Source organism: Gossypium arboreum, chromosome 10 (genome assembly GCF_025698485.1).
Source record: "Gossypium arboreum isolate Shixiya-1 chromosome 10, ASM2569848v2, whole genome shotgun sequence".
Classification (NCBI taxonomy): domain Eukaryota; kingdom Viridiplantae; phylum Streptophyta; class Magnoliopsida; order Malvales; family Malvaceae; genus Gossypium; species Gossypium arboreum.
In genome coordinates this window covers 16315205-16341898 of record NC_069079.1, presented here as the reverse complement: position 1 = coordinate 16341898, position 26694 = coordinate 16315205, and the positions used below count along the sequence as shown (strand labels likewise).

The following is a 26694-nucleotide window of genomic DNA, read 5'->3' as shown; positions in this document are numbered from 1 at the left end:
GTTCAGCTGTATCTTTCGCAAGTTTATGCTTTGGATCATCTCTCTCCTACTCACCATTCTAGTAAGTAGTGTTGTTTCAGTGAATTGTGTTCGCTAGTATACCTATTAAGAGCGAACTGAATTTGTGAGATTGTCTGTTAAGTTTGGGATACCCAGTTGTGCATGTTTAATGTCTTATCTAAACAAGTGTCTTGTATATGTTTAGAGTTAGTGAGAACACCTCCCCGAAGAGTGAATATGAATCGTGTGAATGAAGTTGCAAACCTCTATGAAGGTGATGGAACTTTGGCAACACATGACCGACCTCACAAGGAAAATGTTTTGGAAGATGGTATGAAACCAATAGTTCAAGCTATGATTTGGGCTTTTCAGCGAGCTACTAGTGCTAACACTGCTCCTGCAAGTAGAGGATTATCATTGGAGTATCTACGAACTTTGGATGGTTGTGGTAGGTGAGCAAGCTTTGTGTCCAACGGGGTCTCAACAATGAAAGCAAAAAAAAAATGTTGGGTAAAGGTTGTGAAGCATATCTCGCATTTGTGATGGGTTCGTAAGATAAGACATTAGGAGTTTTCAAGATACGTATTGTGAAGGACTTTTCTAATGTGTTTCTAGATGAGCTACCTAATTTACCACCATACAGTGAAATAGAGTTCGCCATTAAGTTATACGTTGGTAGTTTACCAGTGTCCATTCACCTATTGCATGGCGCCAAAGGAGCATAAAGAACTAAAGATACAACTTCAATAGTTGCTTGACAGAGATTTCATTCGGCCAAATGTATCACCATGAGATCATTAGTTCTGTTTGTAAAGAAGAAGGATGAAAGCTTAAGAATGTACATTGACTACAAGTAGTGGAACAAATTGACTGTGAAAAAAAAGTACCCTTTGCCAAAAATTGACGACCTGTTTAATCAGTTGCGAGGTGCCTTAGTATTTTCGAAGATAGATCTGTGGTTTGATTATTACCAAATTAAAGTGAAGTAGTCAGATATGTTGAAGACAACATTTAGAACGAGCTATGAGAATTATGAGTTTCTAGTTATGCCTTTTGGTTTGACAAATGCACTTGCTGCATTCATGGACTTAGTGAATCAAGTGTTCCATGAATATTTGGATCAGTGTATGGTGGTTTTCATAGATGATATTTTAGTGTATTCATGAATTGAAGAAGAACATGATGTTCATCTACAAACTATGTTGCAAATTCTACGAGAGAAAAGATTGTTCGTGACGTTTAGCAAGTGTGAATTTTCGCTTAAGAAAGTTGCATTTTTGGGGCATGTGGGTTCAACAGAAGGAGTTTGCATAGACCCAAAGAATATCGAAACAATTATGGAATGGAGATTGCTAAAAAATGTTACTGAAGTGCGAAGCTTTTTGGTGCTTGTAGTGTACTATCGTAGGTTTGTTGAAGAGTTCACTACCATAGCAGCACCCTTAACGAAGTTACTCTAGAAAAAAGAAGAGTTTGCATGGATAGAAGAAATGCAGCAGAGCTTCGACAAACTTAAGGTGACACTCACCAAAGCACCTGTGTTGATTCAACCATAACTAGGGATGGATTTTGTGGCCTATAGCAATTCCTCGTACATAGGGCTAGGATGTTTGCTGATGTAGGAAGGGAAGGTGGTAGCTTATGCTCCTAGGCAATTGAAGTTCCATAAGCGAAACTATCTAACCCATAACTTGGAGTTAGCAATTGTGGAGTTCACACTCAAAATTTGGCGACACTACTTATACAACAAGCAATGTACTATTTATACAAACCATAAGAGACTCAAGTATTTGCTCACGTAGAAGGAATTAAACTTGCGATAGAGAATGTGGATAGAGTTGCTGAAGGACTACGACTGTGTAATAGAGTATCACTCTGGCAAGGAAAATGTGGTAACTAATGCACTAAGCAGGAAGTCAGTATGCAAGTTAAGAGCTCTATTCATGCAAATAAATGTAACAAGTGATGGAGGATTGCTCGTAGAACTGTAACTAAGGGTAACCTTAACAAATAAAATAAAAACAACCCATAAATGAGGAATTGGTGAAAAGCATTTGCCAAGTGGAATAAGGAGTGTGAGGGGACTTTGCACTAAATGATAAAAGAGTACTTATTTTCGTGGAAGATTTTGCGTGCCAAATGATAAGGAGCTTCAGCATGTTATCCTTAGTGAAGCTCACAATAGTCCCTATGCAATGCACCCTGGAAGTAACAAGATGTATTGCAACCTCCACGAGCTGTATTGGTGGCCTGGATTGGAGCGAGTTGCCATGGACTATGTGATAAAGTGTTTAATCTATCAGAAGGTGAAAGCAGAACATCAATATTCTTTAAGATTGCTTCAACCACTCAAAATTCCAGAGTGTAAGTGTAAAAGGGTCACCATGGGTTTCACGTCAGGCTTGCCACTAGCCACGACAAAGGCATATGATATTTGGGTGATTGTGGATCACCTTACCAATAGTGCGCATGTTTTAGCATTTCGTAAAAGTTACACTTTGCAAAGACTCGCAAAGATATACATCGCTGAGATAGTGAGACTTTGCGGCATACTAGTTTCCATAATTTCTAAGTGAGATCCTCGATTCACTTTGAGATTTTGGAAGAAATTGCAAGAAAATTTGATATCAAAGCTTAAATTTAGTACTGCGTATCATCTTCAAACAAATGGTCAGTTGAGAGAGTAATACAAGTACTGGAAGACATGTTGCAAAGCTATGTTTTGGAGTTCGCAAGAAGCTGAGAACGTTACTTACCTTTGGAAGAATTTGTGTATAACAACATTTACCAAGCAAGTATTCAAATGGCTCCCTCTAATGTGTTGTGTGGAAGGAAGTGTTGAACACCTTTGTTGGATAAGAAATGAATGGTTAGACCTGAGTTGGTTCGCGAGATAGAGGACAAGGTGAAGATGATGTGTGAAAGGTTGAAGGCTGCTTCAGATTGACAAAAGTCTTACGCTAATTTGAAACAACAAGATGTCGAATACCAAGTGGGTAAACAAATGTTCCTTAAGGTCTCACCATGGAAGAAAATATTAAGGGTTGGGCAAAAAGGAAAGTTAAGTCAGAGGTTTATTGGTCCCTAAAAAGTGGTTGAAAGGATTGGTTCAGTAGCTTATCGACTTAAGTTATCCAACAAATTTGATCGAATTCATGATGTATTCCATGTGTCTATGTTAAGGAATATTATGCAAACTAATACCATATTGTTTTAGGGAATGAAATTGAGGTGCAAACCCTAAAAATCTCTATTTATTACTTCATGCGAACCCTGAAGTCTTTATTGTTTGTTGACATATGAACCTTTCCTCCTTACGTAGATTTAATGTGCTCGCGTGTTTTATATTTCATGCATGTTATTATGACATTTCGCTGTATTATGATAACTTAGTACATTTTTATGCTGTAAATCCGTGGTGTGTTGGAGGTTCAGTTTGGAGTTAGTGGAGAGTCACTTCAGTGGCTAATATGAAATGCAGGATTGGGGTCGAACCAACTCGGCTGGGTTTGGGTGTTATATTGACAATGAAACATCAAGAATCTTAAGCTGATAGTTTGAAATCAGATATAAAATATAATAAAAGGTAAATCTTCAAAGATAAAAAAAATCTAGAATAATTAAATTTCCAGCTTCACTCTCTATTAAAGAGAAAGAAGAAATTCTTCATAACATAAAGAAGGTCAAATCTGATTCCAACAATGTTACAAACAGAAACAAAAAACATGAAATAGAAAAGAGAAGAATAATAGAAAGAGAAGAGATGAAAGAAATCGGAGAAAAGAAGAAGGTAGAAATTGAGAGAAATGAGGTAGTTCCCCCCAATGCTAAGGAAAGAGGGTTAGTCCCTTTTAGGTAAAAGCCACAATGATGCAAAGCTTTCCATGTCACCTATCCACACTAGATATCACAAGAGTCAAAAGTCATAAAGGTATAACCTTTTCGAAGGCATAAAAAATGTGAGTTTTTTTAGGCCTACAATGTTCAATGCCTCTCAGTTCACCAAACATGCCTATATATGCATATTATTTTGGGTATTTAGGCTCACATCACAAAATTTGTCTCGCTTCTACAAGCATTTCATTTTGCCTTTACATGTTCACTTCACCAAATTCCTCTCTAAATGTATCTTATTTTGCCTCTTCAAGTATTTCTCAGTTGAAACGAACTATGTACTATCACCAAAATTGTGTAAAAAATTGTTCCACAGGAAAGGAATTTTCAAGTAAAGCCTTTTTAGGAACTAGCCCTTTTAGGCTTTTTACCAAAGAAGGAGCTAACCAAAAGAGTTTTCTAAAAAAAAGGGGGTTAGTTGGAAAATTTAGCCAAAAAAATTAGGTAACCAAAATAGCTAGCCAAAAGAGGAGATAGTTGGAAGAATTACCCAAAAAGGATGAGTTCATGAAAAAATATTTAATAAAAGAAGGTGCTAACCATAAGAGTTAGCCAAAAAAGGAGCTATTGAAGGAGTTTACCAAAATGGAGCTAACTAGAAGGTAGCCAAATGAGGAGCCATTTAGAAAAGTTGGCCAAAAAATGAGTTAGCGAGAAAATTTTCCTAAAGAGGAGCTAACAGAAAGAGATAGACAAAACAAAAAAAAAAAGAGTTAGTTAAAAGAGTACACCAAAAACAAGTTAGCTAGAAGAGTTAGCCAAAATAAAATATAGCCATAATAAGTTAGTTAAATAAGGAGCTAACCAGAAGAGTTAGCCAAAAAAAGAAAAGAAGAAGAAAAGAAAAATAGTTGGAAGGGTTAGCTAAAAATAGAGCTAGTAAGAAAAGCATACCAAAGGCATATAAGCCCTTATCATGGATGAAATTCAAAAAGGGGTGTTCCCTTACCAAAAACTATTTTGGCATCTCTGTGTAAACTGTTACCAACCTCCATCAACCATATTATGTATCAAATTGTGAGTAGTTCACTCACACCCCAAGCAACTCTCTGGTAACCATTCTCTTAAAAGAGAATATTTCCTTCAAAGTAACTAACTCTTCAACAAAAACATGAATGACCTAGTTATAATACATTATCTAACATAAGACCATTTTATAACCTCTTCCTTATTAAGGGGTTATTGTTATACCATTATCAAAATCTCTAAATAATGCTCATCACATCATAATAAAGTCCTCCGTACCCCTACAACCACCCTATAATGGGGCATCATTCTAAGGGACCCACGTCAAGCTAAGGTTTTTTTTGTAACTTCAACATCAATAGATCAATATCCAATTTCTCACCAATTTTAGTATCAACGTGCTTTTATAGGTTTGGGTTGGTTCATAGGATTTTTAATATTTAAAAAATAATAATTTTTATGGTATTTTAAAAATATTCTACTAACTTTGAAAATTAGTATTATTTTTGTAATATAGAATAATTAAAACCATTTAAATTTAAATAAATTAAAATTCAACCACACTTGTAGTTTTTTTACTTATGAATTGGGGAAAAAAACCTATTATTCGAACCAAAATCTAACAAAACAATATAGTTGATATAAATTTTCCATTGCTTTTTTTAGCCTAGTATAAGGTTTATTTGTACTGCTAGCATAGTTAAAAGACCCACAAGTCTTTTCCTTGAAAGGCCGCCTATGGGCTATAAAGCTCAAGCCTGTGTCATCCTTTGGGCAAAGCCTCAGTGTTGGTTCCATGCATTAATAGGCTTTTGCTAGCATACCTTCGGTTACCTTGAATGCTTTTGTATTTTAAATTTAAAATCTATTGCTATTGGGTGTTTATCACTTTTTGGACCCAACTTTTCTTCACAAAACCATTGTCAACCCATCAACCAAAGCCACCAAACTAATTCAAAATATATAAGCAAAACCTTCATGAAAACAAATAATATAAACGTTACATTTATGTAACAATTTTATGAAATGTTGATATAAAAAGTTGACATAATGAGGTTCAAATTTCTTTTTCCAGAAAAGATATAAATATTTTAAAAATAATACTTGTTATTTTGTAAGAAGAATAGGCTTTTAATAATTTTACATTTGAGTTAGAATCGATTAATAGTGACACCAACTCAATCAAATAAATTATAATAATATACTAGTTCTTTTGCTTACTCGCATTGTGGGTGAAAATTCATGTGTAAAAAATATTTATATTAAAACCAAGTCAATTTTAATTGAAATTATAATGACTCAATTTCAATAATGCCAAAATTTAAATTTGAAAACGAAATTATTAAATCGTGTTAGCTAAAAATTAGGATTGAATAATTACATGTCGTATACAAAATTGTAGGGTAGAATTATTAATTAGAACTAATTTCATTAAATTATTATATATGTATAGTATATGGACTAAATTTCAAGATGAGAGAAATAAGGAGATTTGATTTATACTTTGAGCAATTCCTTATTAAGTAATTTGATATGTCCTTAAATATAATTTAGCTATAAATTAAATGTTAGTGGATGAGGTTGATCATTTCCATTGAATTCCACTTGGTTTTGTAAGAATGAATCATAGCCTTTAGATTTCAATATTTAATTTAAGTTAATAAATACTTAAATTACTGATGGTTAGCGCGTGAGAAAAACAAAGGTTAAGCTTCTTATTTTTCTTATCTTCTCCACCGTTTATACTTGAGAAAGAAAAGAAAAGTCTCTTTGGTTCATTCACCATTTCTGTAAACCATACAAGCAAATTTGGTGAGTTTTTCCTTTGAGATTTTGCTAGATTCTTAATGTAGGATACTAAATTAAACTAGCCTAAATATTAGAATTAAAGGTTGGTAAGTTTTGATTAAGGTTTTCACGGTTTAATTCATAATAGATTGGTGAGAGAAATATAGAAATTTGAATGGAATTGTCTCATAATGTTACAAAAGTAATAGGTGGTGTAGGAATAAGTTTAAATTGAAAAGAATGAAAGTTGTTGGGAATTAATATTATAAATTGATAGTTCGAGGTCCATGTACTATGTTTACAAATTCAGATTTAGATTCGATCGGGTGATTCATGAGATATGAACATTTCAGGAATTAGGGCTTGTAAGGACTAAATTAAATAAAATACATTTTATGTTAATTTTGTGTTTCTAGATTAACATTTGAAACTGATATGTTTTCGTAAAACAAATCTATCGAATATAGCTAAAGACGACGACAGTACATCAAAGAACAAAAAAATAAAACGCTAAAGTTGTTGACGATTGGTGATATTAAGGTCGTACGTGACCAAGAGGTATGTATCTACTTTAATATGTGATATGTTTAAAGTGGGATAAACGAATGTGAATATATGTAATTATTTGATATGTTAGTTGAATATTTAAATGCTTGTTGTGTGTTACATGTTTGCTATTTGATTAGAAATATGTCATTTGATTATTAATATTGAAAAATACCTTATTAATGTTGTCGGATAGAGTTACGGATATAGTTGACATGTCATAGGGTCTATTTTAATAGGTGAGAGATTTAGCGCTATGTGCATACATATTGTGATAGTTCTCTAATACCCGAGGGGTCGAGAACGTATCACCAGCTCAAATACTCTATGGGTACAAGCGCATTCTGGTGTGGTTGGTGGGATTGATGCATTTATGCCCAATTAGCACTTCATTGCATATACTGGTGTGTTGGTGGATTAATTCGAGTATCCTTCATTGAGACCGATTTTGTTAATAGGGATTAAATATTAAATAATTTGCTATGTAAGTGTTGGTGATTAAATTGTGAAATTACAAACTAAGTACTATTGAATTATGAATATGATGATAATACGAGAAATGACATTGGTATGAATTAATAGATGCAGATAGTTTAGGGGTGTATCATAATTTCGATATGTAAAAGTAAGTATTACATTGATTCAAGTATATTTATGTGACATATGATTATGGAATAACCAGAGGGTTTAATGATTTATAACATACGTTTTAAGTATATAATGGTAAATAATAAATCTTAATTTTATGCAAATTAATATACTTGACTTGTTTATTAGATTACTATTATGTTTTAATTGAGTTTGAATTATGATAATACTGCTGAGAATATATTATTTAATGTATGGTTATATTTTTTTTGTGCGCAGGCCTCGTTCAGGTACTAAAGTAGATTAAAGGTTCGAAAGCATCCAACTCAGCAACTCAGTTCAAAAGTCAAACTGTGCCTATTTGTATGTATGTTTGTACTTGGTTAAATGACATGTACCTAGGCTGGTTTTTGCTTGGTGTCTTAGTTAATTATTTGATACATTTTTGAAACTTGACCTATAATGCTTTGAAAGTTGAAATTTAGCTTCTGATTAGTAGATAATGATGCATGTTTATATGTGTTTGGTTATGTGATTTATGTGGTTAGGTGTTAATCTATTAGATGCTAAGATTTAGTGGTGTTTGAATGTGTTTTCATATGCTAATCTGATGATGTTGTATTTGTGCAAGTTTTAGGCAAGTTTAGGTGTAATTTGGTTGGTTTTGTAGGCTTGAAAATGTGCATTTTAGATCATTTTACCATCGAGTCTCGAGATAGTAAAAACATGCCTCGAGACCACTAGAATAAAATTTATCATTTGGTGCTTTCTATTATTTAAGGTCTTCAGCAATCTCATATAGATCTCAAGATAAAGTGACATTTGTCTCGATATAAGGGCACATTGAAGCTAAATTAATTTTTCCCTACTCTTGGTCTCTAGACAAGAACCCATTGTCTAGAGACCACCAAACATCAAAGATAAATTAAGAAAACAAAGGAAGCCTTGATCTGTCACAATTTATTGTAGCAAATTAAGGCATTTCCAGCACTTAACGAGCTCCTTTACAAGTGACAGGATTTTTTATTCCAATCAAGAGATTCGTTATTCTGCTCTTAATCGATAAAAATCAGGATTATTCTAAATCTCTTTTCTCTTTCAGTTTAATAGAGTTATTTACATGTTTATATCAATTGAGTTTGAGATTATGAAAACCGTGAGTAGCTAAATCCCTTAGGGGAGATTAATAAGTGGATGGAAACGTGATTAACGGAGGATTAAGGGTTTGTCAATCGGATTAGTTGGTATAAATTTTGCATTCTTAAACCTTAGGCTTGACAACCTTAAGAAGTAATCAAAGGTTAAACAAGGTCGGGAGATAAATTTGTCGAGTAAATCGTAATTAATCCTGATTGAGAAAGTGAGGTTGGGAGATAAACGAGTATCAACAATTAATTAATCAGTTAGAGGTTGGGAGGTAATAATTGGATTGCTCATAGCTAATTTATCTTAAAACCCGAATTCGAAGCTAAATATAACCCCTGGAACGAGTTAATCTTCCTAATTGGTTTAATCTATTTAGTTGTTTGTGTTTTATTTTGTTATTTATTTGAGTTATTTAATTTATAATATTCATCCCTTTTATGATTTATCGTAATATAGAATTTAATTACTACTATTTAGACTTATTATTGTAAAGAGGTTTTCAATAGATTTAATTTATCCTCCTTTGGGTATGATCCTCAAAAATACTTCATTATGTTTCGTTGTAACACAATACTATATTACAATTTGACTAGTATACTTGCGGACACCGTTGCTTTAATTTCATAAATATTTGGTGTAGTATTTTCTATTGAAACATTCATATATTTGGCAGTGGTCAAGTTGTTGGCGTTGTTGCCGGGGAGGGTTCGACATTAAATCTACAAATATCTTTACAATTAATAAGATTGATACGTGATATTCGTGACAAGTTTTAAATATTTATAATGAATCGTTCTTGAAACTAACTATTATCACGATGAAGACAGTGTACCTATCAAACAGTAGTATAGCTTTAGCAAAACCAGATTATTGAACCCAAAGGAACTAAAAGTACTAGTATCAACTTTTTTTTTATTATCTAGCCTAAAAAATAAAAGGGTTTTGTTTATCTAACTAATTAATTAAACTAAGAAATCACAGAAAAGAAATTTGGGGAAAATACTTTTTGGAAAACTCGATTGATTAAGACAATACCTAAAGAAAAATCCACCTAGACTTCACTTGTTATTTGACTCTGAATCGGACGATTTATTCATTCAACTTGATTCGTAGAGATCCCTAAGTTATATTGTTATCTCTCTCGAGACTAACAACATCTAACCCTAGTCTGAATAATTGAAATCTCTTTCTAATTAAGGCCCTAGGGTTGCATTAACTCGATCTATGGATCCCCTTATTAGGTTTCACCCTAATCCGACAAAATCTTGTCACCCTATCTCTAGGCGCGCAACCAACTCCGCTTAATTATGACAAATTTACTCTTAGATAGGGTCTATTCCTCCTCTGAATAAGAGCTTAAATTGAATCAATATCCTGGAATATCAAAACAAGAATTAAGAACACATAATTAAGAACAAGTCAAATATTTATCATACAATTCGGATAATAATAACAAGATCCGTCTTGGGTCTCATTCCCCTTAGGTATTTAGGGGTTTTAGTTCATACTAGAGAAAGAAAACATCTCAAAAGAATAAAAATAACAAAACATAAGAAAACCTAAAAAATATTTGAGATGGTGAATCTGGCTTCTGAGATGGATCGATCGGCTTTCCTTGAGCAATTACTTGCTTCCTCCTATGCATCCCTCATCTAAGTGTCTCCTCAGGTGTTTAAATAGGCTTTGGAATGCCTAAGAGCCCTCAAAATTGGCCTTTTCTGAATTGGACTAAACTTGGGCTCGGTAGGGACACACCCGTACGACACGCCCGCGTGTGATTGCTTAAGGCCATGGCCAGGGCTGTTAAATGGGCACGGGCATGTGATCTACCCATGTAAATCGTGTTTTGACCTTGCCAAAGGGGCACGGCCGTGTGGTCTGCCCTTGTAAGGAAGTCCAGGCCGTGTTGATTTCGTACGTTGGCCTATTTTCTTCGTTTTTGGCCCGTTTCTCGTTCCTTTCACTCTCCTATGCTCACCCAAGTATAAAACATGGAATTAAGGCATTAGGAGCATCGAATTCACCAATTTTAAGGAAAAATCATCCATAAAATGTGCTAAGCATGGGATAGATATATGTATGAATTACGGTTTATCAAAGATAAATAGGAAAGTTAAAGACTATAAATACTATATATTTATTTCTTTTACTTTTAATTTGTTTAATTTCTTTTTAGTTTATAGGTTGTTTATGAACCGAAGCGGAAGCACCCCAATCAAGCTATATCTAGATCCTGAGCAGATTATTAGACGAAATCATCAATTTATGAACATCGATACACCTTTGGTAATTAACCACCCTTGGGAGGATTCGTTGTTCGACAATCCACAAGAACAAAAGAACATCCATATAATGGTCCAAATATATCAAAGGACGTTGCGTGAATACGTTCTACCTACATTAAATATGGTGTGAGGCAGTTTTAAAAGGCTAAAGATTAACGCCAATAATTTTGAAATTAGGATGGCCACAATTTAGATGATCCAGAACACATTGCAGTTCCAGGGGAACATGGTGGCAGACCTAAACTAGCACTTGAATTGATTTTTACAATTGTGTGAAACCTTCAAATACAACAGAGTAATCGATGATATTGTCAAACTCTGGTTATTTCCATTTTCTCTGTGTGACAACGTGACTGATTGGCTAGACTTAGAACCAGGTTCCATCACCACATGGGACAATTTAGTAGAAAAATTCCTACACAAAATTCTCCAGATTACTAGAACATTTCAACTTAGGTGAGAAATCACTAATTTCAAGCAATACGAAGGTGATCATGTATGAAGCATGGGAACGTTTAAAGTCGATGATAAGGAAAAGACCATACCATGGATTGGAGACGTGGTTTCAAATTCAAATTTTCTATAACGATGTTGACGATAATATTGGATCCAGTTTAGATGGAGCAAATAGAGGATCTACCATGTTCCACACTTACGAATGAAACTATAAAATCATAAAAGACATGTTTATGAATTCGTATAAGTGGCCAAATTAAAATTTCACATACAAATCGAAGCCACTAATGCTAAAAGTGGTAAACGAAGATTGATATCAAAAAATATTAGAGAACCTTAACCGTTTGGAGTCAATCGTCAAATCGGCTAGAGTGGAGCCTTATTCTGAAAACCAATCGAAGGAGGTGAGCTATATAGGTAACAAGGGTTGAGATCCCTATTCAAACACCTTCAATCCTAGTTGGAAGGATCACTTGAACCTTAAGTGGGGAGACAAACAAGGAGGTGGAAATCAAGCACAAACTAGATCAAACCCTCTTTACCAACCTCTGCACTTACAACAAAGATCCGTAGGTAGCTACCATGTTACATGTGGTTAACAATTTGATTGACTAGAAGAGGAGATGCAAACAATGAAGATAGACATTTGGTAATTCCAAGCCATGTGTGGATGACTCGAATGCCAAATAGACAACCTTCGTGACCAAATGAGTCAATTAATGGCAATACTTCAAAAACAAAATGACCATAGTATTACAGTAACATGAAGAGCAATCATCATATAAATGGGAAGGAGTACGCAAATACGATTGCTCTGTGATCAAGAGAAACACTTGAAAAGTCGGAGGTGCCCCCACATAACGAGGAGAAGGTTCCTGAAGATGTCGGCAAACCTATGGAGGAGAAGAGCCTAACAAGTCGATCGAGGAGATAACCGTACTAGTGTCTAATTTGGTAATCTCAAAGCCGAGCACAACAAAGATACCATTCTCATGACAATCAGAAGAGGGACGAGACAGATTTTGTAGGTTTTCTGAATTTATTAAAATCCCCCAATGTCAATCTGTTGCTCTTGGAGCTAACTGATATGATACCAAAATATGCCAAATATTTACAGGAAATTATGGCACGACATAAGAAAATGAAAAAAGGCTAGAAAATTGAAACCGATGCCTTATGTAGCTCTTTAATCACTAAAAAGATATACCCAAAGTTAAAAGATTTAGATAGTTTCAAGATTCCAATAGAGATAGGGGATCGACACTTCAGTAAGGCCCTTTGCGATTTAAAGGCCATTATAAATTTGATTCCCCTATCAATCTATTGAAAACTTAGACTTGGGGATCTAAAAAATACCTCTATAACACTACAATTAGTCGATAGATCCTTGGTATATCTAAAAGGTGTACTCAAAGATGTATTAGTTAAATTATGAAGACTTATAATCCCTATCGACTTTCTAGTTCTCGATTTTGAGGAAGATCATGATATCCCTATTCTATTAGGAAGACCATTCTTGGCCACATTTAAGTCGACCATTGATTTTGAAAAAAATGAGCTTATAATGAAAATTAATGGTGAAATAGAAGTGTTCAATTATGGTCGTGATTCCCAAACAGAAGAGTGTTATGTTTTATTCAATTTAACCCCTAACAGCCTTGAATGAAGGTAGTATTTCAATTGTACTGATGTAGGTAAGCGTAATTGATAACTCTTGAAAAGAGTTATAATTCATATTGATAGATTGAGTTAATTGCTTGTACTTAGGTAAAATTAGCTTCATTTTAGGTAATTGCCTGATCGATTTTAGTCAATCGATTAGTATATCTAAGAACTTGATATGGTGATTACTTTATTACATCATTACTTTTAATTGCTTATGGAAAGGTTTTGTTATGGCTGAATGGCAAGTTTAAGAAAGAAGAATAGTAGAGGATGAAGGTTTTCGAGGCATTATGAGAAGTTTCCAAAGCCATGCTGGTGAAGAAAACGACAAACACCTAGTCAGCAATGAGAGCACTCAACACCTGGTCCCCCATATGCGCATATAATGGAGACTATTTACCTTAATATTAGGGAAAAAGCAATCATTGGCAAACGAATTTTACCCTAGAGGAGGACTCAAGTATAAAAGGAAAAAGGGGAACTAAAAAGTGGAAAGGTGAAGAAAAAGGAGAAAATTTGTATCAGGATGTCGAGTTAGGGAATTCGTGTTTGAATACCAGATTTTTTTCTCTGTAATTTGTTTCAAATCTTTTGTACTAAATTGATATTTTTTGGATATTTTTTGCAACTTAGCTATGAGCTAACTTAATATGGTTGGGATTACTTTGGGTGATGTTTTAGCTTTGATTAATGTTCATGGATTAATATGTTTCATTCTACTACTTTACCTAATGGTTGTTTTTGTTTAAATGCTTATTAGGGTGTTGATGAATGCTTGATAAGCCTTAAGCAGCTTAATACTGACAAGGTTTGGTTGCCTAGACCAAATTTGGGTAATATAAGTGAGCGTTAATTGATATACTCGTGTAAAATCTAGACATAGAGCCTTACCTTATGTGATTTAGAGGGTTATTGTTAGTAGTGGTTGCTAATCCCAAGCTTATAGATGTATGATGCCTTAGGGTTGAGTGACTCTTGGTTTTACTTTCGAAAGAAGTAAACCACATTAGTACCCAATCGAATAGTAAGTTTTGCTATAGTTTTACCAGGGCATTGTTCATAGGTTATAACAGATTCCTTAGTAAGTCCAGCCTTTATGATCAATATTCCAACATTGCTAAAGTATTTAGTACTCTTGTTTCATTTGATGCAATTACCATCTCTGTTAATACACTTTATTATCCCCACATGTTAATTCCATCTTAATTTTATTAAATATAATTTGATACATTATGTATTCTATTCAATTGTGATAATTAAAACTAAGAGAACTCATCCAATCCTCGTGGGAACGATACTCATTCATCACTTTATACTTGATTCGATATGTATACTTGCACAATTCGTACATCATATTCACACACGACAATAATACAATAGAACAGGATAAATGGCAAGATCTGAATAATTAGAATTAGTTAGGTAGACTACGATGGTCATGAACGGCAGATGAAGGCAGTGGTGAAGTATAAAGATTTGTTGGACAAGTCCAATAGCGCGACATAATTTGAAACATACAAACTTTAATTAATTTGTAAATATTGTATATTAGTTTGGTTTTAATTTGTTAGAATTAAGAATTAGACTTATTATTTGATGATAGAATTAAAAGGAGACAGGGTTCCGAGAGTAACAGTAACAGCCCGGTTTAGACCCTAGTCGAAATAGTGGTTTTGGGACCACAAATCTGAGTCAGAAAAATATTTAAATATTATTTTCCGTTCTTATTATATGTGAATTAGTATGTGTGAAAATTCCGTACGAAAATTTGATCATTTGTGTGCTTAATTTGATAAAAGGACCTAATCGCGTAAAATGTAAAAATGACTAGCTATTTGTTAAAAGTGCTTAAGTGTTATGTCTTATTAAAAGCAAGGTCCGTATTATGTTATTAGACCATTGGTATAGTAAATGGACATTTTTGGACATCTATTATAAGTTTAAATGGTTATTATAGTAAGGCTAAATTGGTAAAATGGCTATTATAATGTTTATAACAAAACATGATCAAAATTAAAGCTTTACTTTCACTTGTTTTACCAAAAATAAGAAAAGAAAAAAAAAGAACAAGAGCTTTAGGGTTCGGCTATTGATTTTGATGATTAAGGTATGTGTTTTGATCCGATTTCAATAATTTGTACGCTTTTGTAACCGTTGCTTTGTGTTTTGCTAAGCCCATGCCTCAATTTCTGATTTTGTTGATGATTTTGGGTTATGCCATTGTTGATAATATGAGCTTTATGAAGTTTGATGTTAGTAAATGGAAGATATGTGTTAGATTACTAAGTTTTGTCTTTGAGTTTTTGATGAATTTGAGTAATTTGGGCTAAATTGTAAAAATCTAATTTTGAGGAACTAAAATGTGAAATAAATGAAATATATGGACTTAAATGAATACTATGAGTATTCGGTCTAACATAGGTATATGGAAATTATGTGTATTTTGTGATTTTGTGAATTAAGGACTAAAGTGTTAAATTGTGTAAACGTGAGGACTAATTTGTAAAATGCCTTAAATATGTGTTTTATTGATTTGAATGAATATGAGTTTGAATAAATTAAATTTGAATTGATTTAGATCAAGAACCAAAAAAAACGAAATTAGACCAGGGAAAGTCGAAGGTCGTTGAATAGTCAACTTCGTTCGTCTGAATCCGTACAAGGTAAGTCGATATACAAATAAATGTATTTTGAATTGAATTACTATTGATTATATGCTTGTGAACAATTTTTAATGATTAAATATGTTGAGAATTAGATATCCGAAAAAGAATCGACATAGTTCCGACGTCCAAAAAGCCCTGGACGAACCATAGGAATAGTTAGGATACATATGTCATGACATAGGATCCGATATGTGTTATCGTGTAAGACCACGTATGGGACGTTGGCATCGATCTGTGAGTTACGTGTAAGACCATGTCTGGGACATTGGCATCGTATTTGATTTCGTGTAAGACCTGTCTGGGACAGTGGCATCGATATTTGATTACATGTAAGGCCATCTATGGGACGTTGGCATTGTACGTGCTTTCCGAGCTATTTGCGTATCCTTATGATTTCGAATGGTTCAAAGGGCGTTTCGAGAAAATGATGACTATGTGAATTTGTATTCAATCTAGGTACGTTTGAATTGTATACCATGTTTGAGAATAAAAGGTAAGTATATGTACAAGTGATGATATGTGTTATAAGTATGAGAAAATATGCTATATGTGTAAATGAATTGAGAATATGTGTAATGTATATGAACTATGTGGTTTGAGATAGTATTTAGTTATAGAGTATATGTAATTTGATGATGCCTTCATGTTTTGAATAATAAGTTTATTTGTATATGGCTTACTAAGCTTTTGAAAACTTACTCTGTGTGTTTTTCTACTGTTTTATAGATATCAAAGCTACTGGGACGGGGATCGTCGAAGATCATCACCATACTATCGAACTCTGTTTTGGTACATTTTGAAAGTGTAAATAGTGGAGTATTGCATGTATAAGCTAGAGGTATTTGAATATGTTTTGTGAATTGTATATTTAGCCATATGATGTGCCTTGGTTTTGGTTGTGTATGTGAATGAGGTTTTGGTATGAATCATGTGATGCAATAGTGCTAATGTGATGGGATTATGATTGGCCAATTTGGTAAGTTCTTGGTATGTGCTTATTTTTGAAATTTGGTAAGTTTTGGCATGAGAATGAATGGAATGAATTAAGACGATGAAATATATGTTTTGATAAATCTTTGGCTTATGATTTAGCATGTTTTAATATGAATGATATGTATTAAATTTGGTAGTTTATGATATAGCATGAATAGTGTATGTTTGGAGTATGAATTGGCTAGAATTTGGTATAAAATATGTTTGGTTTTATACTTCTAAGGAGGACCCTTAATGGGTGGCAATTTGGCCTTGCATATGGCCTATATTTACCTACACGGTTGAGTATACGGGAGTATGTCTCGATCGTCTCCTTTAATGTTTCTTTTAGAAGCAAGTCAGTCTCGAGCACCGCCTAGACATACGGGCGTGTCTGGTGGCTGTGTGAGGCACACAGCTTTGGCACATAGGCATGTGTGGCCATTTCGAAGGGTACACGGGCTAGACATACCGGCGTGCGATCAGCTGTGTGGCCCAAGTCAATTTCGATCACGGCCAAAGCACATGGGCGTGTCTCCGGCCGTGTGGATAAATCAGTATGTATGCCCCATTTTGCCAGGCCTAGACACACGAGCGTGTCTAAAGCCGTGTGAGGCACACTGCCTGTTCACACGGGCCTGTGACCTGTACAACTTTGAAAAATGTTTAAGTTTTAAAAAATTTTGTATGGGCTCGATTTAGTCCCGACCCCTTTCTAATGCATGTTTAAGGTCTCGATGACCTATATAAGGGACTTTATGATAACGTTTGATTATAATTGTGGATGATGTATATGAATTGTGTGTAAAATGTTCTGGTTTTCTGGTAACGCCTTTAACCCTAGTCCGGCGACGGATACGGGTTAGTGTGTTACAGTAACGGAGGAGCTAGATATTAGTTGGGTGCAAATATAAACAACCGAAGGCTTTTGACAAGCCTTAGAGAGGTCAAATCGAAGCTATGTCATCACATAACAATCTTATGGCACAACACACCCTCTTAACATTGAAATTTTAGAGATTCATTATCATGTCATGCCATATACACTTTATGACATGAGATGCAGACCTTTAAAACAAAACTAAGGCAGAAATTCACCTTATGTTGCACAATACCTCCTATATGGCGCAACATGTAGGCCATTTTTTGCAGCTTTCCGTTATTAGTTAGATGCTATCTTAAAAAATATTCCTCAAGTTTGCATGGCAAGTCAAGCCCTAAATGACCTCTATATATTGTCCTTACTAGTAGTTTCACCTTCCAAGCTGTCCTAATTAGCTAAACAACATTTCACTACCTTTTTCTTCAACATTTCGTGAATCCTCTGCCTTTCACTTGTTCTGTAGTTCGCAAACATTGAGGAGAAACCTTTCAAATGTTGTATTAGGAGCTGATAAATTCAGGGAAATTCGTGAAATGGAGCTTAAAATTCATCTTTTAGCTATTCGACGAAAATATCATATTCAAGAGAGGGGTTTCGAGACCTTGCTTTTGGCAAACAAGGAAACAATGGAGATAATTTGGTTCCATAGATAGGAAAAGTTTTATGTCATCCCCAAAGAACAAGCCTATATACCAGCCATCCAGGAATTCTATACTGCCTTAAAAAAGATTGAGACAACTCGAGAATTGGATGTACCATGGTTGTTGGTCTTTTTTCAAGGGAAAAAAATTTCCATCCCACCTCCCGAGATAGTGAGTTACTATGACACTCCTTTATTCCTATACGACTTTACGTAGATAACCGATCTAATGTATTTTTGAGAGAGAATATGGAGGAGATAATCAACTCCTAACGGATGGACAAGGCAAGTGGAGACACCATTTGAGAACAAATTTCCTAACATCGTTCCCATAGGAATAGCTAACTCTGAGGGCAAGAATGTGATTACAATTCATCAGTACTCGAATCTGCCCAACCTCGGACATGCCTAACATAGATACCTTCCAAGCTACGTTATTGTACACTATTTTACAAAAGAAAAACCCCTGTGTTGGAACATGGATTTACAAGAACATGCTTCATTACGCAAGGAAAAGTAAGGTAGAATTGCTTTTTCCATATTTAGTAACTGCTTTGTATAGACAAGTCAAGGTACTGATGGGATGATCCAAATGCTACTTGTAATCATCAAAGTATCCGATACAAGAACCTTGTGTGAAACATTTTGTAACACCTTAAACCTGATCGGGTCACCAAACCTGAGCTATGGAACACTACATTTGCCACCTAAGTGACTCTCTAATAACACCCAACTTAACCTCCATCACACCACAAGTTAAAACATAAAATAAGCTTATGTTACTAACATGCAACGGATTATCATATAAGTATTTTCATTACTACACTTAAACTAACTTTTAATTAAGTGGTATTCAAGTTTAAATATATATCATACACGTCTCATCATTAGGGTTTTCTCCTAATGTAACTCGCGAAGTCTTCGCAATGTAAGACTCATTAAATATGGTAAGTTTCGCGAACTACCTCTACGTGTTTAGATACCGCAAACTCAGTTTGCAGGGTTTCTCCTATTCTACATATCAAAATTTATTAAGGGTTTGTGGATAACAGTTCCCCAATCATGTAGGGTTCACACCTTGTATAGCTCAACAACATTGTCACTTCGTAGCAACTTTGACGAACTCTATATAAGTTTGTCAATTTTTGATGTTTCATGCTATCGCTTATGGCGAACGCTAAGTTAGAATTTCTTTGTTTTAGTATGAATTTGAAAGTTAAGAAACATCAAATTTGACTTGGACTATATTTACATATTTAAATATTATGTGTATTTATAAAAATTATCCAGTTCCCAAATAAAAACATAAAGAAAACTTTAAGGAAAACTAAGTCCTATAATAATCAGTGAAATCAACAAATAGATATATATTTTTAAGCCTAAGAAGATTCCCACATTGCCTTTGTGTCTAGAGTTTGCTTGTACCATCTTTCCATTTTTTATACTTCTATTGGATCACTCGCCTTACCGTTACATACCGTGCAATCTAACTATTTGTAGTGTTTAGAAAAAAGTTTGTGAGCTTTTGTGAACTCAGTGAATATACAGAAAAGAAAAACCACATAGTATGCACAAAACATAAGTTAAGTAAAAGCTTTGGCAAGGTCATTAAACTGGGAATGTAACATCCTAAAATAGGGCCTAGTCAGAATGGTGGTTTCGGGACCACAAATCTGACATCAAAATATTTACTTTATGATTATTATGAGGCCTAGAATATGAGTATATGCATGTGTTAAAGTGTCATGAAGAAATTCTTTGAGTAAGGTGTTCAATTGGAAATTAGGGACTAAATTGAATAAATTGCAAAACTTGAATTCTAGAAGTAATTTGTATGAAATTGCTTTGGGTTATGAATTAAAAATTCTTGGGAGCAATTTTCCCAAATTCTAAGTTTTTGGACAAAAATTGGCTTGCATGGATGGAATTTTAAGGAAAGGGCTTAAGGGCATTTTGGTCATTTTGTATTTTAATGAAATAAAATGGGAAAAAAATGAACCAAAATCAGCCCATTCTCTTCCTTATCCAACCAAAACTTCAAGGGTTTCCATAGCTAGGGTTTTTAAGCTTTCCAAGCTCAATAGTAAGTGCTCCCAAGCCCCGTTTTTTATGCTTTTTGTATTTTTGAAATCCTGGTAGCTTGCTCTCTCCATTTCTACCCATATTTCATGCTAGAGTTCATGTTTAAAAATTTAACCATGCATGATTTTCTTGTATTTTGATGGATTATGGAGAAATATGAAAGATGAATGTGTATTAAACATCTTTTCCTAGTTGATTTTCATGAAAAACCCTTATAGGGACTATTTTGAAAAAGATGTAAATGTGTGGTAGAAATGAGAAAATAATGGAAAATGTGAGATACCATAAGAAGGAAAAGTGTTCGGCTAGGCTTGGGTAAGATAGAAAGTGCATGTGTTTCATTATACGAGCCTAGAGTCTAAATCGTAAAAATGTGAAAGGTTAAGGGCAAAACAGTCCTTTGGACTAGGGGTAGATATTAAACTTGAAATGTATAATGTAGTGTATTAATAAGTTAATTTTGTTGTTATAGACCCCGAGGAACAAATTCCGGAGGTCGATCGAGGTAAATGCAAGGTTTCGGAATAACCTAAACACAACTTCGAAAAGAATACCAGATAAGTTCGGATAACTTAAAGTAAACCCCTAATATGCATAATTGAATGATTTATGAATGCATGATGATTACATTTATTATTAACATGAAATATCATAGAAATGCATATTTGATGGTAACATGTGAAAAATGTCTCGGATGAGGTTGACAAAGGGAATTCGATGGACAAACCCTCATTGATATGTGTAAAGAGATCTTGTATGTGTTGCAGTAAGGATTTAGCCCAGACGGGTAATCCGTGATCTCAAGTATGAAAAGGATCTAACCTGAACTAGTGTTCCTTGAATGATCAAGCTTTCCGAAGAATATGTGTGCATTATGGATTTAGCCCGGACTGGTAATCTGATTAGGGTCTGAATTTAGCCTGGACTGGTAATTCAGATCTGAGCTCATTGAGGGTATTTTTCGTTATAAGAGATTTAGCCTGGACTGGTAATCCTGCCATGAGATGTGAGGTTCACGGGAGTGCATATATGTGAAATGATCATTCGTAAGAATTGACAGATAATAGGTATTCCATCGAGATTTCCTAGAAACTCAACGGGATTAACATGATGTATGTCAATAAGATGATGAATGATGAGCTCATCTACATAAATTACATGATGCTTTGTTATGTAACTAACTTATTGATTGAGTGCATGTGATAGGGAATCGTTTCATAATTGATGATATCATGATTTAAATATGGATGTATGCTAATTACTCGGTAAGTTTACTTTCTGATTATTCGAACTTACTAAGCATGTAAATGCTTACCCCTCTCTTTTTCCCTGTCTCACAGAGCTCGATGACTCGAAAGGATTGGAAGACGATTGGAGAGTCAACACACTATCAACTAGACAAGCTTTGGTATAAAGACTTTGTTTGTTTTGTTCAATGGCATGTATAGTATTTTTCAGTATTTTGTTATATGTGTCATTTGATTTGCCAAATGAAGGCAAGTAAAAATATGTTTATTTCTTTGTATATGGCCACAAAAATTGGCTTAATTGAAGTAGGCTATGACCTACGAATTTATACATGGTTTTATTTACAAGTGATGGGTCATTACCAATTGGGAATGAGTCACATGAACGAGCCAATTTCGGATGAATTAAAGTGACATGGGAACCCATAAACACCAAATGGGAAATAACCTATCATGTATGAAACCAATGATATGAGGTTTCCATACATCTAGTTTAATTAAGGTTATTTATAAGTGTATAATTGTGTTTTATTTTGAATTTGGTAACCACTAAACACAAGTAGTAGAAAGGGGTGACTAAAGGCATGGAAAATAGCCTATTAGAGTCCACATGGTTAGACACACGGGCGTGTGTCTAGGCCGTGTGTGACACACGGTTCCCTCCCATGGGCGTGTGCTATGGCCGTGTGTCCCCTGCACTTAAAATTTTAGTTCAAAGTTGTACACGAGTAGGCCACACGGGCGTGCACCATGCCCGTGTTAAAAAAGATGTGTCGCCCACGCAGCAGCAAAGCAGTGTGTGCCATGGCCGTGTTGATAAGTCAGTGTTGCCCACGGCTGAAGGGCATGGGTGTGCCCAAAGTCACACAGGCGTGTGAGTCCACACGGCCCACCTACATGGGCGTGTGACACTTTATGATAAGGAAAAAATTTTCCTAAAGAGCCCAAGGTTTATCGAACTTACCCGAATTTGTCTCGCATTGCCTCTGGGTATGTTATAGGCCTATATAAGGGACGAGTTGTTCATGGACAAAAAGCTTAAAATTTGAGTAAAACTTAGTGACCCAATTTGGTACGTTTCAAAATGTAAAGTCTTGGTAATGCCTCGAACCCTATCCCGGTATCGGGTACGGGTGAGAGGTGTTACAAGGAACTAGGTTCGCCATACTTACGCGGAATTCAGTTCGCAGTTGCTTATTGTCAATTAGCTTTAAAACTGTAAAACATAATATTTCAGAAAACACAATCTTATTCACATGTACTTTTTTATTGGATAAGCAAATTTCCTTATAACTACTTACTTTGACTCAAAGAGTCTTAACATGTCTCATAAGTGTAGCATAAAGCCAACCACTCTCCAAACACACCAACATATCCCATTGGATGGAGCTTAGCTCGACATTCCCTTATCTCTTCAACCTGTCCCAAGACCTCTCGCCCAAATCACAAAACATAATGGTGAGTACTCACAATCAAACACAAGATTATTCTAATATCCATACTAATGTTAATTGGCTAGAGAAACAAAATATAAGTTAAAGAATAAAATATAAATAAAAAAATTGCTCATTGATAATTAATTGAGGTGCGGTGCCAGAGCAATCCCTCGCTCACAATCACCTTCACATCGGAACAGGAAGAATCCTAACTAGACGAACATAAATGAATTATAAAGAAAAATAAAAATATTTAATTATCTAGCTATCAACAACCGACCTAATGAGATTATAATAGTGTATATATAGGCAAAACCTAGGGCAAAATAAATGTTTAATAACCAAATTACAGCTTTCAATTCTGATCATATGGCCGCTGACATCATCTTTTCAGCGACGCTTATGTCACGGCACCAAGATCCCCACGTTGTGACGTTAACTCTGTTTTCAGCCCTCGATGCTTCGAAGTTCAGTGTCGCGATGCTGGATGTTGATGTTGCAACATGACCATCATTCCTTGCATACTTAAGCCAAAATCGATGCCCTACACATTCAAATAACCCATTAGTCATATCCGAGGCTCGAGTTAGCCTTACGAGTTGTCAAAACACTAAAAACTGCATAAGATCACTTATTTTACTAAAATTAAACCTAAGAAAATAAAAACCGAAATTGAAATAAAAACATATAAAAACACTAGAAAACAAACTTATTAAGTGCCAGAATGACCTTAATTTGCCACAACGAATTGTGGCAAATCAAACTTTCTAAAACGCACTAGAAAGCACTGAGTTGCTAGGTCCAAAGGCAGTATATCTCATCCCTATCAACATGTCGCTCGTATCCTAACTTTTTCACTAAATTTACTAGGGCTCATTTAGTTCAGAAGTAACTTATTTCAGATAAGGCCATTTACGCATTTATAAGTATATTATTTAGATAGAGATATAAGTAAAGTTAACGGAGTTCAAAGATTGTTCAGGCCATTCTTGTCTAAACAAAGGTATTGGAAAAATTTCACAAAAATCATCTTATGCCTCAATTTCACATTCATGGTTCTCACTATGTTTTTTAAAGGATCATTTATAACCATTTCTTTCATTCACCAACATTTTCAAGGCAAAAATTCGAGAAGAGTCTTTATGGCCTCACATTAAACTAAACTTCCACTTATAAGTGATACATTGTCACATACCAAAGCCCCTTAATGAACAATTCAATTATGGCAACTTATTAAACTTTGAAATAGCCAAGGTGCCAGTATACACATTTTTAGTTCACATTTAATAATGTGTTAACTCTATCGACAACTTGCAAGGTTGGAAATAAATTACTAAATTTTACCATAAAGTCATATTTTCAATTTTTCATTAATAATATTATATTTCACCAAATTTTCATATATATATATATTCTAAATCACTTTTAAAAATCGCTCATGGTAACTAAATTCTCATACCCAATTATTAGTTAATTATGGTATTTTATACCCACGACTTGTTAAGCCATAACCTTCCAAGTCACTTAATTTTACATAATTTACACACATACATCACAATATCATCTCCATGTACTCTCAACCATTTATTGAATTTCCTAAACATAATAGTTCATGATAAGTATGAGCATCATGAATCCAAAGTCTCAAATGTAAGCTAAGTAATAAATAGCTAACAAAAAAAAAACAGTTGTAAAAAAAGAAGCAAGCAAATCTCACCTTAATGACGGTGGCTGGAGACAACAGTTGACGATAACAAAGTTTGAAACTTAAGAAAATAGAAGTGGGGTAGGCGACAGCACAAAGCAATCAACAAAGTTTTTAGTTTTGTTTAGGTATATTGTTTGACGTTTAAGGCTACCTTAACCTTTTTTTGTGAACTTCAGTTTGTATTCATTTGTTTTATCTTGGGCTGGTTGGGTTATGTAATTTTTTAAGGGATTTGTACTAGTTTCAGGTTTCTTTCGATCCAATCTAAATTAATCTCCAATGTCTCTTTCTAAATGTAGTTTGGATATCAAGAATGGGCTAGCAAGTATCTCAACCAATGAAGGAAACCATAACCCAAACATAGTTGTTACCAAAATCTACCAATCCAAAAATGGTAGTTTTTTTTTAAGTCCCCACTGATGCTCCTAGTTGGCATTGGTCTAGACAATCTTTGGAAAATGCATCGGTAGAACTGAATAAATAATTAACAAAGACCGAACCAATCAAAGAGAAAAATAAATTAATTAACTAAAAAATAATATCCATCAATGTTCTGAGAAAATAAAGTTTAGTTCATATTAAGTTAAGAACATAACACAATAAGAGATTCACAACAAACTTGTATCAATAAAAAGTAAAGGAAAATAATCAGAGAGAAAATAGTTACAAGAGTTTATGCTGAGCACTCTAGCTCTCTTCTTCTTATCATCTTTGCAGGCTTGAAGTTGTCCTTAGTGTGTGCGAGAGTTGTTCCTTAGCCTCTAAGTTGAGTTTCCCCTATTTACCTCTTTTTCATCTTAAATATCAGCACCCTTGTTTTTAAGGTTTTAATTGCGCCACTCCACCTCATGCAAAAATTGCAGTGGGGGCAAATTGCTTGCTATCAAAATTTCAGAATTTAAGAGCATACTCTACCGTACTAAATTAAATCCAGTGGAGCAGAAGACTTCATCACTTTTTACGATATGCTCCAAGTCTTCCATTCTTTATCCATACAATATAGAAAGGGAAAATAACAAGTAAACTTGAACTAACTTAAAAAAATGATAAAAACAAACAACATTTAAATAAAATATCATTAATTCGAAAAGCTATAATATGATATAAAAATTAATCTAAATGCTAAAATTATCTTCAAAATTACTATGAAAACTATATTAAGATAATTCTAAATATGAGAGTTATCAACAGTAAAAAAAGAGTAGTTGTTAAAAAAAAAAAAAAGGAGAAGCAATCAGATCTCACCTTAATGGCGGTGACCGGAGACAACAACCAACAATAGCAAAGTTTGAGACTTAAGAAAAGAGAAGTGGGGTAGACGGCTACACGGAACAATCAGCAAAGCTTTTAGTTTGGTTTAGGTATATTGCCCAACTTTTAAGGCTACCTTAACTTTTTTTTTTTTTTAACTTCAGTTTTTTATTCGTTAGTTTTATTTTGGGCTCGGAAGGGTTAAATAATAGTTAAGAGATTTGTGCCAATTATAGTGTTGCATTTTGTTTTCGATTTGAGCCAAGAAATTTGGCCCAAGAATATAAAAATGGTTGTATTGGTTTTTTATTAGCTCATCCGATTCGTAGTTTAACTGAGATTTAAATTGGTCTACGATTAAATTGATTTTTCCTTTTACTCCAAATTAGTACAGTCGGCTCCTAATTTGATATTTTTGGTTCGATTTAATTTTAATTATTATTTTTTGAATACGTATTAAATATTTAAAATAAAA

At 34.1% G+C, this 26694-nt stretch overlaps 1 long non-coding RNA gene and 1 other non-coding gene across 2 annotated transcripts; both read right to left on the bottom strand.

The window, feature by feature from the left end:
* Positions 1–11661: 11661 nt before the first annotated feature.
* Positions 11662–11766, bottom strand: LOC128282727 (small nucleolar RNA R71). Its single transcript, XR_008273082.1, has one exon. It is a non-coding gene; the product is annotated as a small nucleolar RNA R71 (small nucleolar RNA).
* Positions 11767–23308: 11542 nt separating this feature from the next.
* On the bottom strand, positions 23309–26416 carry LOC108488698 (uncharacterized). The gene is made up of 3 exons (XR_001871799.2): positions 26214–26416; positions 25636–25952; positions 23309–23804 (listed from the first exon to the last, which is right to left on the bottom strand). It is a non-coding gene; the product is annotated as an uncharacterized LOC108488698 (long non-coding RNA).
* Between the last annotated feature and the right edge of the window lie 278 nt (positions 26417–26694).